Below are 20,733 nucleotides of genomic sequence, written 5' to 3'. Positions count from 1 at the left end.
GTGGCATGCCTACGGATTTTCCTCCTCTAAAAACTACGTGCGTGTTATGGTTGGGTGCGTGTTATAGAGCGAAAAATACGGTACTTTTGCCACTTTTATGGACGTTTGTTTACAGTGATTACAACCTTGGTGATATTATCTTGTGTCGATTACAGTAGTCATTGTATCACCACCCTGTTCATTGTTTTATTGCCTCTCCCACAGCATGCCACTTTTGGGGGCTTCCCATGGGAGAAATTGCCAGCAGACATATCTTCCAGCCACTTAGCTCTCCATAGGTGAGTGGGTTTCTGCTGGTATGGGGTTTTTCCACTGGTGGGGCCCCTCTTTGCCAGGAGATTGGGAGTTAAAATACTTCTTGCCATCAGTGGTATATGAACATTTCAGAGCCCTTTGGTTCAGCATTCCTACAAGACTGCAGATGTCCATCTACTGGTATATACATTTCTAGATTAGCAATTAGTCTCTCAATCCCTACAATACAAATTCACAATAGTGATTTCTTAACACTGTCCACTCTCTTTCTCCTTTACACCCTGCAGTGTTTTACTATACAGTATAGGTGTTGTCTGAAATGAGCAATAAGGTGGAATTCTTTCTGAGACATTACTGAGGCTTAGTCATAATCCTCAAGTACACTGGGAAAGTCCTAACTCTGGAGAAACACTTTACAATACAGTGTGTGTGCCAGCTTCCAGCTTGTCGCTGGGCAGTCATTTTCACCAGCAACTACAGTGGTACCTCAGGTTAAGTACTTAATTCATTCCGGAGGTCCGTTCTTAACCTGAAACTGTTCTTAACATGAAGCACCACTTTAGCTAATGGGGCCTCCCCCTGACGCTGCGCCGCCGGAGCATGATTTCTGTTCTCATCCTGAAGCAAAGTTCTTAACCCGAGGTACTATTTCTGGGTTAGCGGAGTCTGTAACCTGAAGCGTATGTAACCTGAAGCGTATGTAACCCGAGGTACCACTGTATTTGCAGGATTCAGATTCCAATGTGCACCAGCAGATTCTCAGAAAGTAATGCTTATCAGGGTGTGCCAGAAAGAAGCACACATTGTGTAGAGATGTGCACAACTGGCAGCACACGATGAGCAAGGAGCTTTTATATGAAGGGTTTTCAAGTGGCTACCTAATGGCTGTTTGATGAGACCCTCACACAGAGCACAACCTGGACTTTCAACCATTCTTCCTATAAAGGACACTAATGGCATTTGGTTTGCTTCCCGACTCCTCATAAGAACAGAGTGATGGATGACTGAAGGATGTGTTTGTTCTATGGCTAATCTGTGCTGTTTTGTGATCTGAAAGAAGGAAAAAATTTGTGCAACTGTTTTTAATCAAAGTAAGCCATCGTATCTGCCTGTGGGCTTCGTCTGGAAGCTTCAGCAAGGGCAGAATACAGTAGCTGGACTGCTAATGTGAGTAGACAGCATGTGACACTTTTGATAAAACATCTGCATGGCTACCAATATGCTTCTGGGTCAGGTTTAAGGATCCTATGCTAATACACAAAGCCCTGGACAACTTGTGCCCAGGACACCTGAGCTCTTATATACCGGCCTGATCACCGAGATCATGTGGAGGAGCTCTGTTAGTATCTGTGTTACAGACACCCTACTGACCTCAACCTGAAGTTGGGCATTAGTGCTGCCAGTCCCATGCTATAGAACACTCTTCCAGCAGAGATTCAAGGTGGCCATACGTCCAGAATTTCCCAGACATACCTGGAATACTGTAGTGGGAAGTAGTGTCTGGGTGGAAATCGGGGAAAAAATGTTTGGGGAAATCCAGACGTATGGCAAGCCATGTCGGCGCAATGTCATTTTTGCTGATTTTCCTTATGAAAAGCTCAACAACTCTTGTGTCCGGATTTTCACTTTTTGAAATATGGCAACCTTCTCACATCACAGCCAGTGCCACTGCAGGTGAAAGACTGACTGACTTTCAGGTATATCTTGAAGACTTTTTATGCTGACAGGTCTATGCTGTTGTCTTGACTAATCAGTCATTTTAGTTATAGTGGTACCTTGGGTTACAGACACTTCAGGTTACAGTCGCTTCAGGTTACACACTCCGCTAATCCAGAAATAGTACCTCAGGTTAAGAACTTTGCTTCAGGATGAGAACAGAAATTGCGCGGTGGCGGCACAGCAGCAGTGGGAGGCCCCATTAGCTAAAGTGGTACCTCAGGTTAACAGTTTCAGGTTAAGAACGGACCTCCGGAACGAATTAAGTTTTTAACCTGAGGTACCACTGTATTGTTTTGAATTATGTATAATGATTTCTCTCTTGTTTTGCTCTATACCAAACTGATGGTGCAGTATACAAATTCCTTTATGAATACACCCATAAAAAAATACAGTACACAATTCAGAGGGCATCACTCTCTTGCCCCTGTTGCTCTTTCTCAGAACATAAACACATACAGGCTTCTGTGTGCACACATGTACTTGTGTACACACACACACACACACACACACACACACACACACACACACCAAAGTAACCACTAGTGTTTTTGTATGTAAGCTGTGGCCAGTATTCTTTTAGCCAAGGCTGCTGTTAAAATAAAGGAATGACGTTCTAGCATTGCCACATCTATTTCTCAGAAATGTTTCTCAGCTCCTGGAATGTTTAAATAATGTAACACATGCAGGGCATGGGATGGATTTTACAGGGGGAAAGAAAGTATTGTATCTATTTTGTAAGACAGGGGCATGGCAGCCAAATGTCACAGCAATGCTAATAGATGCTTGCCAGGGGACTCTAAAATTGCACTGCCAAGGACTGATACGGCAATCCCAGGGACACACAAGCATTTCCTCTCTTGCTTTTTGGGACTCATTAGTGCAAAATTGCTTCTGTCTTAGCCGGTGAAATTGTTGGTCTCTTGGTGAATCAGGTAATTATAGTGAGTAGAATGCCAAAAAAGCACTAACTTGAAAAAAGCAGAGGAGGTAGAGTGGGGAGAAACTAATTCTGATAGAGTAGCTATGAAGACCATAAATGACCACCCATGGCATGACGGTCAGCCCACATCCTTTTACCTTTCATGGCAATTTGCAAAGTGCATTTGTAAGCCAGGGTTGTTTACTTCCTAGCAGCTGGTCTAGACCTATTTACCTGATGTGCTAACAAGGTGCAGTCTGTCATGCTGGTGTTTGGAAGCTGTTTCATGTTATGGAAAAATAGAGTAATGCATTATAAAGACATATTTGGGTTCCTTCCACAGCTGGGGGTGTGTGTGCCTCAAACCCTGAAATTATTTACCCATTTTGCTAGTCAAAGTGGAGTTAATGTCTGAGATAATAACTAATACACAGGGCTGGATATCAATCTTATTTTTAACTTATTGTCCCTCCCTCTCTACAGGAAATAATGCATCTGTTTAATGGGGAAAGAATATAGGCCACCAACATTGTGTGGATTCTGTGAAAAACTTGTGTGCATGAGCAGTGCCCACCCCACAATAAGAACCTATTTAGGGGCTGGTAGTTGGGAGCCAGAAACAGGACAGCCACTGGTTTTCTTTTTCTGGGAAAGAAGTTTATTTGCAACCCAAAGTGACTCTGTACCTGGAAGTGCAAGACAAGTGACAGAGAAAGAAGGGGACATCTCCAAATCATCACCCACCTCCCCAGGGTCAGTTCTTCCCACTGCACCTCAATTACATTTTCTAATCCGCACCTGCAGACAGATGGTGTCACTAACTCTCTGCCTCCTTAACAGATTTTTTTGTGATAAGAAAAAAAAAGACTGAAGAAATGGTGACAAAACATGGAAGAACTACAGTTTTACAAAGACATCAGGTAGACCTGCCATGAAGCAGGCGTGGTTATTACATGTTAAAAGCTTTGGGTTGTATCCAATGTAGCACTAAGTAAGCCTCTCACCAGTGCAAGGATTTCTGCTTGTGCAACTGGAGTCTTCACAGTGGCAAACCTTGGCGCCTAAAATTTCAGTAGTGCCCTGAGCAATGGCAAAATGCAGCACAACCCCCCCTCACGTTCTGTAGGATGCCATAGTTGTGGCACCCCCTGCAGCACTCCAAAGGCCTGGTGCCCAGTGCGACTGAACTGGTCATGCTCCAAGAAATCTGTTCTGGGTCTCCCTCCAACCTTCCAGGGCAGATTTGGGGAGTGTGAAGAGCATGTGCCAGTGAAGGGGGGTGGGTAAGTCCCATTGTCGAAGTATCCATTAGTTAGATGCTGCCCTTAAGCATCCCCTAGAATTGCAGACATGCAAGGGACCAAAAGATCACATAGTTGAAGCTGCTGCTTGGAAGACAAGACTGTTAGCCCTTTGCAAATCAGCCCAGTATAACATTATTATCATTTATTAAATTTATACACTGCATTTCATCCGAAGATCACATGTGATTATTGAATGAAGATTCAACGAAGTATCAAGCAATTTTCTGATGGTGATTGTTTCTAAATCTTATTTTTTCTTTTTTTCTTGGGGAGCTGTAATTTTCAGACCTTGAATTCAGTTTTGGTTGCTTCTGATGGCAAAGTATTTTAATTGACTCCACTGCAATGGGTCCTCTAGATAACATTTCAAACTTCTTGGTTGCTTAACCATATATCCATTTGCTATAGGCTGGAAAGTGAATTGATAATCAGATGAAATCCTCCTTCTTCTCCTTCTTCTTTGTCTTCTTCCAGAACAAGGTAGAGTCTCCCAATTCCCACAAATAGTTTTGGGGTATAAAATCCCGATTAAGGTTTTCACCCCAAGTCCCAAATTTGCCAGTGCTGACCTTTGTGCTTGGCTTATTATCCTAATGAGCATGTCCAGAAATAATGAACTCTGGGAATGGCAGCAGTAACTATGGGAACTGTGCAAGGCTTCAGGAGAAACCAATAAAATGTGACAATTTGGTCCGTAAAGAGGCTGAGTTCTCAGCTTTCTGAGCTGACATGATAGGAGAAAGGGTAGATGTTCAAGCAAGTGGGGTCAATTTTAATATTGTACAGTAATACAATTTTTACATGGGCATTGTTTCTTATTTGAGTCCTGCTTTCAAATAGTTTTGATAGCTTGCTAAAATATAGGCTGAGCTAATGAAAAATATTAGCCAAGCAAAAGGGATTTAATTTTGTCATATTAGCCTTTATTTAAATAATATTCTGAGTAGCTTAAAACAAACAGCTGATGTGGTTGGCGTCTGAAGTGGCATCTGAAGACAGACTTGTGGGTGCTGTGACTTTAAAATGTAATTTTGAATTTTATTTTTACACTGAATTTTACACTGTTCACTCTGTTTTAGGAAAACGAATGATTGCTTAGCAAAACAATTCTGAAAGATGGACCAATACGCTTTGGTGTCTGAGGCAAACAATCCAAATAGTGCCTCTCAGTAGTCGGAATATAATACACTATATAATTGCCATATTGCTTTCCTTTTTTGGTATTCTAAAAACTAGTGTCTGAAGCATGCTGCAATGTCCTGTTCCAGGGTAGACCCAGTCATAGACTGGGACTGTACTCAGCATCCATTTCAAGCACACTGCCCGCCCAAAGATCCCTGGAAACTGTAGTTTACCCCTCACAGAGCTGCAAACCCAAGTACTCTTGACAAACTGCAGTTCCCAGGAGTGTGTGTGTTTTCAATGTGATTTAAATGGATTTTGTGCATAGCCTAGATCCAGTCCAAGTTAGGCCTAGTTCTTACTGAGTTGTTAAACTTGTGTCTGGACTGTACCACTGGACTGTATGATGGGAGGCTCACATGGATCAGGTGTGGGAAATCATTGCAGGCCTGTATTCCCAGGCCTTTGAAGTTATTAAAATGTCTATTTTGGGGTCACTGCCTGTCAGGTGCTGGTTGTGGTTGCTCGTGAGTAACCAGGCAGGACTCTGACCTCTGTTTCACAGGTTTTATTGGTGCAAAATTATTGACAGTACAGAAACACAAAGTTTATGTCCGTCTTAGTCACTTGCAGATTCTGGGAGTGGCCCCTTCTGGTCTCTCCCCAACATAAGAACTTAGACACCCCAAATCTCCGCCTCCCCTCCTTACGTTTCACCCTTCTGTGCAAGCTGGGTGATGGAAAGGCGTGTCTGTTTCCTGGCCAGCCGGGCTAGGTGAGGCACTTGGGCTCTCAGTAGCATCTTCGAGCCCTCCCCTCGCTCGGCTCCCCCCTTCCCCCTCTGCTCTACTGGAGGTGTGGCTTTCCCCACCGCTGGACGAGGAGCTGCTCCTCAGAAGTGTCGGAGGCTCCCTGTATCCCCCTGCCTCCCTCCCCTGTTCTGATGACAGTCCCCTGACACAGCCCTATGACATTCTGATGGGCAGCAAGGACTCTTCCCTCGGCACAGGTGTAATATGTTGGTGTCCAGGTGGTCTTCTCAACAACATGGCCACAGTGTTCTATACCACCACCAGCTTTGGAGAAATCCCAAGGGAAGCCCCACATAGGGCGCATTGCAGTAGCCCAATCATGGGGTCACCAACACATGGATCACAATGGCTAGCTACCCCTGGTGAAGGCTGTGGCTTGAGGAGATGGTGTGTGCCTGGTGGAGGAGGATCTGTTGCCTGAGGAGAGTATTGAGGGCCTGACAGACAGGTCTGGAGGGCCACATTATCAGGGATAGGTCCCTATCCCTAATAATAAGATAGCATTTTAAATTACTAAAATTGTTCTGAGAAATTGACCTTTCTAATACTGAGTAGGAGTAATTGTGTCTATTTAATATCTGCTTTTTTGTGAAGAAATGTGGTAGTGGCTTCCAGTAAGATCTCATGTGACTCACACAAGATCTGACACCATATGAGTGCTGCCACACAACCCTAGTAAGTGAGACTTTGGTGGGCTGGGCTGTGGTGGCACCTTCCTATTTTACCTCAGGTGACAAAGCGGGACGTGTTGCCCCTTTCAGGTAACTTGGTCCCCAGGTATTTGAAAACAGAATTTGTGGCTGGAACACTACAGTCCACATTATATTTGCAATTCAGTAATTGCAATTTTCATACTGAGAATGAAGCTCAGGATTCCAGAAGATATGGCAAATCTAGGGATATATTATTAATATATTTTCTAGAGAAAATGACCCTATCTTTATTTTTATCTATTAAATAAAAACTCATAAATTTAATTTTTCACAAAAGATAATTGGTCTGTAAAATAAAATAATGGTTTTCCTTGAGTAAACCTGGATCTACAGAAACGTTATATTTTTAAATTGGTATCACAGCTGCAATTGTTATACGACATGGGATTTTATCACTAATAATTTAGAGTGATGATATGTTTGAACTGATGGCTGCTTTGCGTTAGGATAATTGCTTAAATTCCCCTTGTAGGCTTTAGTTCCTATTAAAAGACTTTCGACCTTGAAGCTTTTATTTGATTTTGAATGGCTTTTTATTCAAATGCAAATAGTAATAACCTAGAGAGAAAGACTTCACTTATGAAGTGGATTTGCTTTCTTGAGTTCTAAGGAGGATGAGCTTGAAAGTTTGTTTTTAATTTCTTTGCTGAAGGTTTGGGCCAATGAAAGAAAGTTAACAATGGAAACAAAAGCAGAACCCTCTATCTTCCCCTGATAAGCAAGTGTTAGTTTTACACCTAGGGCCTTCCCACACGTACCTTTATGGTGGCAGAGTTACAAGCTCCTACTCCAGATCTTCTTCTTCTTCTTCTTCTTCTTCTTCTTCTTCTTCTTCTTCTTCTTCTTCTTCTTCTTCTTCTTCTGCATATAACAACATGGCAACACCATTATTCAGCTAGTATAATGGATCCAGCAAACTGCTTCTTCTTCTACCACCCCCCCCATGACTTTTGTGAAAAATCCAGAATGGATCCTCAGTATTTTCTTTTGTGTGGCGTGTGTAAACGTTTGGGAGAAATCTTGTGAGCTCAGTTCAGTCCAAGATGATGGTGCTGCATCAAAGAACTGCCCGTGACAACAATCATTAGCCGCCGACATAATTTCATCACAATAACAATGTTTGCCATAGCTCAGGCAGACACGTAGTTCCTCTTCTGAACTCCTATACTCCCACAAGATTAGAAATCCAGAATACTAGGCATTACATCATAATTATTTTTTAAAAACTGTGAAAAGGCTATCCCTTTGCACATGCCAGGAAGGAGAGTGGGGATTGTCCCATCAGGCAAGTGGATTGTTCCGATGGAACATTTGTAACAGTGTGATTTTGAATTCCTCCCATAGTATCCAGAATGATAAAACCTTAGGAACCCTCGAAATCATCCCAGTAATAAAATTGCTTTATTTTATTACGTACCAATATTTTCTCTTTACTCTGAACTTTTTCAGGCATATATTGAACATGGTTACTGAACAGTTAATGTTTGCTGGGCTTTTTTTTTCCCCAGCGAGAACTCACCGGAACTCAGCTTCAGCACCTCGCAGGTGGGCACCATTGCCATTCTAGTGAGGTAGGCATTCATGGTGAGTTCCGGCACCTCTTTTTCTAGAAAAATAGCATTGAATGTTTGGATTGGAATTTGTCAGCCAACCACCATGCCTTTTTCTCATTATCTGAACAATTTCCCCCCTTTCAAATCCTGAACTCTCTATTTTGGCCTCAAGAGACATACATAAGTGATAGCTCCACAGATAGCAACGAGTGTAAGCAATCACATTTCCTTCATAAGGGATCACCTGTACATTTCACTTCTTTAGTTTGGATGTCGGGATGCAGATTTCATTGGGTTGGACTCTTGTGTGGAAGGTGACGTAGGAGAAGTGGTGAGAGGAAATAATGGGATTTTTATTTGTTTGGGGAAGACAGAGGGAAAATAGTTTTTTGCCAACATGGAAAGCTGCCTTATTCAAAGTCGGACCATTGGTCCATCTAGCACAGATTTATGAACACTGACTGGCAGCAGCTATTCCAGATTTTAGAATGGGAACATTCTCCACTCTACTGAGGACTGATCCTGGGACCTTCTTCATCATGCAAAGTGCCTATGAGCTACAGGTGTAAAGCAGAAACATAAATTAATTTGGAGAAGGTGAGGAAATGAATTGTTGGGGGGGGGAGAATTAATTAGGGGAATGGGTTTGTCAATGGGGCAATCTGGTGGAAAATAAATTTTGAGGGGAAATTAATTTTTGGAAAGGGAAATGAATGCTTTTGAAAGAGAAAATGAATTTTCGGAAAACTCTCAAAAGGGAAATTAATTATTGGGAGGATATGCAAAAGAAACGAATCTGTGAAGATAAAAAATATATATGGTAGCTGAGTTGCTGCATGAGTTCCCTGCAAACCAAGATATATTGAGTCAAGCATTGTCTTTTCAACAGCACCCAGTCAGATGCCTCTGGAAACTGGTATGCCATAAACGCCTGTCATTCACATGTATGCTTACTCTGAACTTGGTGGCTGAATTTTGCTATCATGGGTAATAGTCGTTGATAGGCCTACATTTCAGGGATTTGTCTAATGTAGCCTTCTACATCCTGGCTGGCCTAATTCATTCAAAAACCCATCTCATGTAAGGCTAAACCTTGAATTTCATAAGTTTTGTAGTGCATGAATACACACGTGTGCAGCTGTGCTTTTTAAACCTGCCTGAATTTGTTTTGCCTTGCATCTTTGTAAATATGGTAGGTCTGAAGTAGGGATGCTCAAAGAATTTGAGCTTTGTGAATTCAGTATGAATTGATCTAAGCCACCCAGACTGGTGTGTGTGAATTGTAGTGTTGCAAACCTTCAGATCTCACACTTCTCCAAATAGTGTGATCTGTTGTTGTTCTTTAGTCATTTAGTTGTGCCTGACTCTTGTGACCCCATGGACCAGAGCACGCCAGGCACTCCTGTCTTCCACTGCCTCCCGCAGTTTGGTCAAACTCATGTTAGTAGCTTCGAGAACACCGTCCAACCATCTTGTCCTCTGTCGTCCCCTTCTCCTTGTGCCCTCAATCTTTCCCAACATCAGGGTCTTTTCCAGGGAGTCTTCTCTTCTCATGAGGTGGCCAAAGTATTGGAGCCTCAGCTTCAGGTTCTGTCCTTCCAGTGAGCACTCAGGGCTGATTTCCTTCAGAATGGATAGGTTTGATCTTCTTGCAGTCCATGGGACTCTCAAGAGTCTCCTCCAGCACCATAATTCAGAAGCATCAATTCTTCAGCGACCAGCTCTCACTTCCACATATCACTACTTGGAAAACCATAGCTTTAACTATTGGACCTTTGTCAGCAAGGTGATGTCTCTGCTTTTTAAGATGCTGCCTAGGTTTGTCATCACTTTTCTCCCAAAAAGCAGGTGTCTTTTAATTTCATGACCTCTGAATAAAAATGCACGCTGAAATACATACAGACATATGTACTTGTGCAAATATTTGTGCATATAAATGCAGAAATCAGCTGTAACAGACACATGCAAAAGTAATATTGACTGGAAATAGATTGATCTGTCCCTTGCTAGTATGGGGTTGAGATGTGCATTTCAGAGCATTGTATACAATGGAACTGCAGCAAATATAGGGACAAATGGGTAGTATTTGGGTTTGGGGTTTAGGCTCAGACCTCTGTCTTGCGCTGTGTTTGAGGCCTTGGACAAATCATTCACCTGCATAGCTCAGCATTCTGTTTCCAGCCAAATGCCTCTGGAAAACCTACAAGCAGGGCATGATGGCAACAAGATCCCTCTGTTGTCTTTGTCTTTAGCAGAGTTTTGGGGCCCTTTATCTATGTCCTGGCAAAATGGGGGGGAGGAGAGAAGAAGAAAAAGTAGGTTGTAAAAATTGAACATGATTTGCTTTATGCAGGCTTGATTTTATTTATTAAATTGCAGCATTGGAAAAAAATTGCTGTGTTGTTAACCACTGGGAAAAAAAAGTGCTTTATTGCTTTGGATTTCCTGGAATAATAAAACCTGAAATGATAATCTGTCCATATACTTCACTAATACCAAGCAAATAAAAAACGATTGTCTTTTCAAAAGAGTAACAGATATATGCAGAGTCACACTTCATGACTTCAAGAGGGGGCATAAACTATTGATCTTGCAAGCTAAAAGGGCAAACCTACAAATGGGTTGTTCTGGGATACACGCACACTGTTGATGCAGATCGGTTTTATACCCCAAGTAATCATGGGAGTTGCAGTGTTGGGTGTGCTGAGCATTTCATCCTTGGCTTTCCTTTCCCATAGAGCTACCATTGCTAGGACTCCTAATCTGTGTCTGTTTGGTCCCTCCCAGCTGAAGTTGTCTATGAAAATTGTGAATCAGGGTCAGGTCTCTAGCTTTGGGAATTCAAATGTTTATGACTTGGGAAGTGCCCACAAACCATTATTTTGTGGCCTTTAAGCGATTTAAAATCAGTACAGTGGTACCTCGGGTTAAGTACTTAATTCGTTCCGAAGGTCCGTACTTAACCTGAAACTGTTCTTAACCTGAAGCACCACTTTAGCTAATGGGGCCTCCTGCTGCTGCCGCGCTGCCGGAGCATGATTTCTGTTCTCATCCTGAAGCAAAGTTCTTAACCTGAAGCACTATTTCTGGGTTTGCGGAGTATATAACCTGAAGCATATGTAACCTGAAGCGTATGTAACCTGAGGTAACACTGTAGAGTGGGTTTGTTCTCTGTTACAGGATTTCTAATAAATTTGTTCTGAAACAGCTGCTGTTCATAATCCATCCTCTTAAAGCAAGGATGAGCAGTATGCTCCATGATCCTTAAATTAAAGCATATAGTGACATGTATTTTTGTAGTTTTTGATAGTTAAGCACTCAGGTGCGTACCTTTAACTCTATGCTTAGCAGAGGTTCTCCTATTCACTTCAGTACAGGGAAAGCTCAGCACTCATGTTCATGGCATTAGTTTGATAATCCTACACAAAGCTGATGCATCAGAGGCACTTTTTTTTAATGTAACATCCATCATTACAAATATAGAATGCCAGGATATGGCTCACCAATTACTATTTCCTTGTCATTTCCGGGAAGTTATGTTCATATACTTTGCATATTATAGTTTTCAGAACATCTGCTATCTGCAGATGCTTTTTGATGGTTGCAGTTGGAGTACAAATGAAAGGGCAACCAAATCCTCATGTTTTCTGTTTGCCTTGCCATGTGCCCCTGTGGAGTTTCCTAGACTTATACCTTGAAACATCCAGCCAACCAACCAGCCAAGAAAGACACTGAAATACAGAAAATTAGTTTAAAGGTACTCTGAGAATGAGGCAGAATAATGGATTTATTTATTATTAGGCAAGAAAGAAAACGTTTGAAAAAGTGGAAGACAGGCTTTTGCACGGCATTGGAAAATACTAGGATTTCTACCTGTGGTGCCAGCATTGTCCTTTCCTTTGCTTGCTTCGGTGAACCATCTGGAGTGGTTGCTTGGTTAACCTTGAAAGCAAGGTCTTCTTCTAGCACACAGTGGCATGAATTGCATTGGCTGACCTGTGCAGAGAAGCAGTTTGCTGGATGGGGAATGGTGCAAACACACTGGCAGGAGTACCAGATTGGCTCTGCTGGTGTGTTTGCACCATACTGACCTCCCTGCCGTCTTGCCTCTCTCCTTCACAGTAAGCGATAGTAACCTACCTTCCAGGAAGCTAGCAGAGTTGCACTGTTTCACAGTGAAGGATGGTCATTAGTAGATGAGAAGGTGTGTCTGTTTGGTCCATACTGGTTGAAAACAGCTGTGAAAATTGGGAATCAGATTCAAGCCTCTAGATTTAGCAGTTCAAATGTTTATGAACTAGAAAATAACCTCAAATCATTATTTGGTGACTGGAGGTTTGGATTTGTGTGTGTGTTGTGTGTATGTGTTTAACATTTGGCTTTAGTTATGTATTTGCCAAGCATAAATATTGCTAAATTGGCTACTGTCATTAGTAGCAATAGCATGCAGAGCCACATATGCTTTAATAAGTAAGGGAAAGAAAAATGCCATTTTTATAGATTTCTGCCGGCAGGAACAAAATACAAAACCAGCACAGGGATGCCTTCTCCCCAGCATTGGCTAAAAACACTAAATTTGTTTACATCATAATATGACAGGCTCTGCACCAGCTTTAAAAAAACAACAACACAAAAAAACCAAAACACCAAAGTTGGAAACATTTATGTGAATGTTTCCAAAAAGCTGTAATTACAGTATACTTGCAATTGTCTCTAAATGTTGTGTCATTTCCTCCTTACACTTACTTTTTACCTCTCCTCTCCCTTCTCCGCTTAAGATGAGAGAAGTTTGTAACCAAGGCAGCCTAAACTGGGGGGTGGGGGGGTGGTCACCAGGGAGCAGTGGTATCAAGAAAGCTCAATTTAATGGCATCAAAATGGATACCCATCTTTACAAAGTATAGGTTAGAGAAGGTGTTGACATCAGAGGCCTTTTCAAGATTGTATTTATGGGTGATGTTTCTCTAAGATCAGAGTTCATATGAGAAGCACGCAAAGTTTTGTATGAGCTTACTGGGTTAGAGTGTACATTGTTGTTTTCTTTCAAGTTTCCAGTCATATTCATGGCTGAGACCTTGGTTTGTTTCAGGGTTTATTTGTTGAAATCTCATTCATGTTGTGTTTCTTTAATTAAAATCTCATTTGGTTCAGTACTTGCATTTGTCTTAAGGTGTCCCCCCACCCCTAATTTCTAGCAGTTTTCAGATGGTGGCAGGATAGCTGAAATCAAAGGGAAGAAGAAGAGGAGGAGTTGGAGGAGGAGGAGTTTGGATTTGATATCCCGCTTTATCACTACCCTAAGGAGTCTCAAAGCAGCTAACAATCTCCTTTCCCTTCCTCCCCCACAACAAACACTCTGTGAGACTTCAAAGAAGTGTGACTGGCCCAAGGTCACCCAGCAGCTGCATGTGGAGGAGCGGAGACACGAACCTGGTTCACCAGATTACGAGTCTACCGCTCTTAACCACTACACCACACACACAGCCACCATTTTAGATCTCCTAGAATGACTCTGACAGTACATGGTGCTGGGGCATGGGTATGTGTAAGTGTGTTTTAATGGTGGCCTTATTGGCAGAGGAAGGAGGGAAGGAAGGAAAGAAAGAGAGTTACCCCAAATACAAAGAAGCAAAAAGAGGAAAAAAATCCCAAAATGGAACTCTCATTTGCCCCATTTGTCCCCCCCCCCATTCATTCATTTAGGAATGAATGCAAATTGCTCTAAATAGGCCTCATATGGTTCAGCTTTCCATTCATCATGAAACAAATGTGCACACCTTACAGTCAGTACAATTCACTGGGAATCTATTCAATCTAAGCCTAATTGAAAGGACTAGGAGCTGTCCAGGTATTATACCATTTCTAGGGGTGCGTGTGTAGAATAGCTATAGCTATCACAGTATTTTGTTATTATGAATAACTAGTCTTAACATGCATTCACATATCTAATGGACAAAAGTCACTAGGAGAGGATAGGTCTGCAGTTACCAAAAGTGCAAAACCAACCAGGCCTCTAGGATTTGGGAGCTGCCAGACAAAAACTGCAGCTCTCTCTTCAGAGGGAAATATCATTGATTTTGTATTTGGCTGTGTTTAAAAGAGAGAGAGAGGTTCTCAGAACTTTTGGCTCAGCATACATTACAGCAGCAGAATATGCAGCCCCCTTGGATTTGCATTTGAGAGGCAGAAAGCTTTATGTCATCCCCTGAGATCTGGAAATGAGTGAACTTAACATATAATAAGGTGGAATGAAAGTCAGAGTATTTCAGTGTACTACTTGATGTACATTTATGCTTATAATAACCTTGTATTCATGGAGCACTTTTCCTAAGATCATCATAAGATTGCATAAGGGTAATGGTTGCCCAAATGGCAGGTCAGGATGCAAAGTTAGCTCAGGGGGACTGTGTAGGTTGAATCATCAGCTCACTAGCTTATGTGTTGGCCAGCCAGAGATGTAACCTGGATGACCATGCATTTGCAATGGCAAAGTTCAAGGTTTTATTATTATTTGTAGGTTTGGTATGAAGAATAAAGAGAATCTCTTAGAGCAGCCATCCCAAAATCTGGTGCCCTCCAGAGGTTTTGCATTGCAGTTAGCTTAGCCAGTAGTCAAGACTTATAGAGCTTGTAGTCCAAAACATCTGCAAGGCACAAGGTTGGAAATGCTGTCTTAGCAAATCTGTTTAAAATCATAATAAAAAGTGTGGGCATGTTCTGGATGGAGCATGTTCCCCCTGATTTACAGTGCATGAAGTAACACAAGTGTATCATCCAAAGCATAACCTGAGTCACTGGAGGGGCTCCAACTTAGGTGGACTCATATGATAAGAGAACGTGGCTATATATATGTGATTTTAATATTATGGGTATATGTTCTATATTAATTTATTAATATAGTTTTACCTAATACAAGCTTGTTGACCTTTGGCTAGAACAAAAAACTTACAAACTAGATAAGAGAACATAACTTAATGGTCTCTCAAATCTTCCCCTGTAAGATTGATTGACTTCCTTGGGACTACATGAACAGGAGAAGAAGAAGAAGAAGAAGAAGAAGAAGAAGAAGAAGAAGAAGAGGAGGAGGAGGAGGAGGAGGAGGAGTTTGGATTTGATACTCCATCTTTCACTCCCCTTATGGAGTCTCAAAGCGGCTAACAATCTCCTTTTCCTTCATCCCCCACAACAAACACTCTGTGAGGTGAGTGAGGCTGAGAGACTTCAGAGAAGTGTGACTGGCCCAAGTCACCCAGCAGCTGCATGTGGAGGAGCGGGGAAGTGAACCTGGTTTGCTAGATTACGACTCCACCACTCTTAACCACTACACTACACTGGCCCACAGCAAGTGTACAGTAATCAGGCAAAATCAAGTGTTTGTACATACATTTGTGAGCCAGGACTATTTTCAACTGAAAATGGGTTTGTTAGTGAAATGCTCAGCAAGTCTAATCAATCTGGAATGGATAGGCTCCATGGGAAGTATCCAGTGAGTCCGTTCTCTTCAAGTACAATGAATTGCACACCCACAGTGGGCCTTTTTGTTTACTTTTCTGAACCAGCAGCCAACAGAGAAGCTCCATTGCATCAGAGTGGTCAAAAGTGGGGAGAATTTAAACACAAACTAGTGATGTACAGAGGGTACCTCTGTTAGGAAAACAAAAAGTTCTGTTTCTCTGGATCAGACACATGAATATTGTCATTTGCTGACTCAGTATCGGAGCCTTCAATCTGAATTTGGTTTTTCACACATTAACAATAGCAACACACTTTTGAAAAAACACACCGAAACAAGTTGTGTGGGGGATTTAGGGCTTCATAACATCTGGTAGAGCCTTGACAGCAGGCATTCTGCCTGTATATTGTCCAAAAAGGTGTGTTCAGTAGCAAGTACAGTTTTTGCCTGCTTTAAATACTTATGTAGCTGCTTTGTCTAGGGGGAATAAACATTCTAAATTTGGGACAAGCTTAGCGAATCTGTCAGTATGTGGTCACCAGGGACTGAAACCTCCAGAGCTCAAACTGAGTGGCATTTCCCATTGCTAACCATACAGTACTTCCATCTGCACCCACAATTCTTACTTATTCCATTTGGTGGATTCAGCTTTAGGGTTGGGTGGATGAGATTGCTGCAAATGTCTCACTTGCCACAGCCCTTGTGATCTGCTGATATACCCTCCTCCATGTTCTGGCAGCCAATCAGGGATCACAGCATCTCAGTGCACAATGAAGAGGAGCATGACACATGTTACTTAGGCATTGTGCTGCTGCCTACCTGACCACACACTGCAGTTCTAAATGGCGCCCTGAGAATGTGTATGCACCAAAGCGTGATATATTAATGTTTTATTTTTATCGGTAATTTGCAACACTGTGCTGTAAACCGCTATGAGTCACTAGAAACACAGCATGTAACTATTCTGCAACAAATAGAAATAAATATCATAAACTTGTTTACAAATCTAACAATTTGTGACCTATACTTAGTATTATTTAATGTGATATCGGCTTGCATTTATTAAAAACCTTTTGTATGCTGATGCTTATCAAATGTACCACGGTGTTTTACTAATTCAAAAGGCAACACCAAAGCAACATGTGATTTATATGTAATGAGGCTTTTGGTGCTGAACATATTTTTGGGTGAGATGTTCAGACCATTGGGCCCGCGTACGGGCGGTCAGCTGCGGCCTCACGCCCAACCTTGGTTTGCTACCTGGAGTTTGAGTTTCCTGGTTTTCGAGACGAGGCATGCGTTGGGAAGAACTTATGCCATTGCTGGTGGAGAAAGTAGCCACGTTCGGCTCTCCCGACATCCTTATCATTCAATTAGGGGAAAATGACCTTGTTAACAGAAGAAGTGCGGACTTGTCGTGGAACATAAAAAGAGACTTGGATGCGATTGCTGCCTTGTGTCCCGGAACAACGGTGTTCTGGTCCTCCTTCCTGAAGAGAATTGTTTGGCGCGGTGTGCAGAACTGTATGGCCATTGAAAAAACCAGGAAACTCGTAAATCGGGCAGTGGCCCGTTGGGTGCGTTTTATGAATGGCCGAGTCATTTATCATGACCGTATCCGGATTGGCGACCAGGCCTTGTACCGGAATGACGGGGTGCATCTCTCAGACCCGGGGAACGACATTTGGCTAGTTAGCGTCATCAGCAGCATTAGGGATTGGTTACAGCTTTGAGGGTATTGGCGGCGAGCCTTTTCGGGCTCGGGTGGCGGTTAGGCATTGGAAAAATGTGTTGTGGTGTCGAAGAGCTAGGTGCGGCCACCGCCTATGCCTTCAATTTTTTGGGTATTCCGTTAAAGGAATCTGGCGGTCGTGTATTCTGTCCGATGCCTGCTTGGCGGGAGGCCATGGCACGACCCTCGGTGACATCAGGGGGTGAGCCTATAGTTGGATTAGCATCAACAGGCTCCACCTACTGGTGAATAAACCCTCCTTGTTTTAGACATCCAATGCCTAAGCCAATACCTTTTCACTGCTGTAATCAATAAAGTTGTGGTCTTTTCTTGCCCATTAGCCTTATATCACGTGTCCTTGTGTATTCATTCCACACTGCGGGGGTTGGGTCCTCGAACCACAACAAAATATTTGCTTACAAGACCATGCCTGAAGATGGCGCAGAACTTTGCTACATTTATGTGCTCGAAAGCCACTGAGCTCCCAGCTCAGAGAGAAAGAAGTAGATGGTCCCTTGAGTGAAAGGGTTTTTCCCTCAAAGCACAGCTTGGGCCTCTGAATCCACTGATCCTTAGCATCGCTTCTCTTTGACCTTTACCCTCTTATTCACACTGATGCTTTCCTAAAATATCATCAGGGCTTATGACCCTAGTAAAATGTTTTGTGCTTCAAGGCCTCACACCCCCTCCTTTGATGAATGAAAAACTTGTGGACACAAGTATTTTAGGTTAATGGGTGAAAAAGGCCACAACTTTTATTGGTTACAGAATGTGAGTGGTATTGGCTTTAGACATTGGACCCGAACTGGCTATATCTGACTCCTGCCCACCATGCAGGAAATCTCAAAGGATTAACCACTTGTAGGGGGAGCCTTGTTGATGTACAAGGGTCACAGGAAAGGTTGTGCCATGGCCCTAGCCTCCACCCGGACTTCGGACGGGAATCATGAACCCCAGATTCCTTTAATGGAATACCCTAAAAGGGGGAGGAGCAGGTGATGGTCACAACCTCCCCTGCCATCAACCAAGCTTTTCCAGTGCCTAACCACCAAACCTTACAAAGTTGTGACGGTTTGCTATAAGGTAGGCGAAAACCAAGTGGCTGGTGCCAATCTGCCAAGTGGAAAAATTCCTACCAGGCTCCTTCAACAGGGGACCAACTGACGTCCATAGCAAGGTCAAGATGATAAACGCAAGAAGAAAGGGCAGGAGGGCAGGAGATCTGAAGAAGCAGGGAGCAGAAGGGGTTGCTCCCAGCTGCGTGGCCGCTTAAATGCGGCTAGCCATGTGACATGTGCTGGGACTCCCCAGTGACATGGGAGTGTAGACACCTCCCCGGGAAGTGCAAGGCTGGTGCACAACCCTGCCCCTCCCGGAAGAGGAGCGGCTTTATCTTTTGAAGAGTAGGGGGGCCATCTGACACTGGGAGACAGGAGAGAGAGTGACAGAGGGACAACATGCATACAGAGCGAGTGACCATCGCCTGCCTGACTAGGTCTCACTAGGCTCTCGTAACTAGGTGTTCATGTGTTCATTGCCTTCAACCCGAGGTTTATATTGTAAACTGGCCTGTGATCCTCAGATGAAGGGTGGTATAGAAATATAAACAAACAAACAAACAAACAAACAAATGCACCAGCCAAATCCTGCTCCTAGGCTACATGCTGCTTTGACATTGCATGGAGTTCCTTCCCCATGGTTGCTGTATGTACAGCAATGTTCGTGCCTGACTCGTTTGTGTAAGTGCAATTAGGAAAGAGAGGATAAAAGCAGGATCAATACTTGGGAGGGGATGGACAATATATGCCCTCTCTGGAAGCTCATTTATCTCTCCTCCATTTTACGTCAGAGGCATGTTGGCATCATTAGTGTTGCTTAGGTCAGGAGTGAGGCTGTTCCCTCCCTGCAGAAGGACCCCCATCTTTGCTGCAGCTGCAGTATGGTGAGGGCAGACGCCTTAACATATTTATAGCTTACACCAGTCCATTCTAACTCAGGCTCCCTGGGACAGGAAACCAGAAAACCTCTTTATCTTCATTTCACCCAAACAACAGTATGCCTCAAGAGTTGTGGTGCAATCTGGTGCCCTCCAGATGCTGTTGGTCTACAACTCCCATCATTCCGAACCATTGGCCTGGCTGGCTGGGGCTGATGGGAGTTGGAGTTCAATAGCATCCGGACGGCATCCTTGGTGGAGTTAGTTGAAGAAAAAGCACGTCTATAGCACATCCGTGGACAAGGAAAGTAGTTACCTCAGTTACGGGCCTTCCCCCACTCGAGTAAAACTACTCAGTTGGACTTGGGTGTGGGACATGGTTTCTACATTCCCAGGATTTAGATGCAGTGCCAACCATGGCCCCCTAGGGGTTTCCTGGTATGAGCTTAAATATTTGTTTACTTATTAGATTTCTTACCTGCTCTTCACTATAGGGTACGAGGGTGCCATACCACGCCGCCAATAGGTAACAAGGCTGATTAATATTTAGATAGATGGAACTCCCAGCATGTGGTAGGATGAAAGGGAGAGGCCTCCTTTGAATGATTCTAGTAGATAGAGGAAATGCAGCTTGTACAAAGGCTCCAAGAACAAAGAGATGGATATCCACAGGGAGACCAATCTAGCTGTCTACCAACTACTGGCTCATACCTTCTCAGCAAGCAAACAGCTTTCGGCATTCTAAACGAGAGTTTACATCTTAACATGGCTTTGTCCAGCAGATACAGTAATAAGAACAACATACCTAGATTCATTTTTTGCGATACTTTGGAAGCTTACAGGTTATCCCATTTTGAAGGCTACATGCAACAGCAATGGGCGCTGTTGGACGTGCAATCTTCCCATGTCCTCATGATTATATGGTATGGAATCAGTGCCAAGACCATGCCTGAGGCATTTTGCTTCGAAATATTTTCTACATGGAACATTGGGCTGATTCTTTATTAGGCAGCTCCATATATTCTGCTTTACTCCTACATTTATATATCTTTTTTTAAAAAAAAAGCACGCAGAATGTCATCATTCAACAATATATTAGAATATGCACTTAATTGGTTACAGATTTCTGCCCCTTAAACAGTTCTTTCTGTTCTGCCCCCATTTTCACTTGTTCATCTTTATTTTGATGTTTTTAATCCTTTGAATTGCATGATA

Source organism: Podarcis raffonei, chromosome 2, assembly GCF_027172205.1.
Source record: "Podarcis raffonei isolate rPodRaf1 chromosome 2, rPodRaf1.pri, whole genome shotgun sequence".
Classification (NCBI taxonomy): Eukaryota; Metazoa; Chordata; class Lepidosauria; order Squamata; family Lacertidae; genus Podarcis; species Podarcis raffonei.
Note: the sequence above shows the minus strand (reverse complement) of the source record.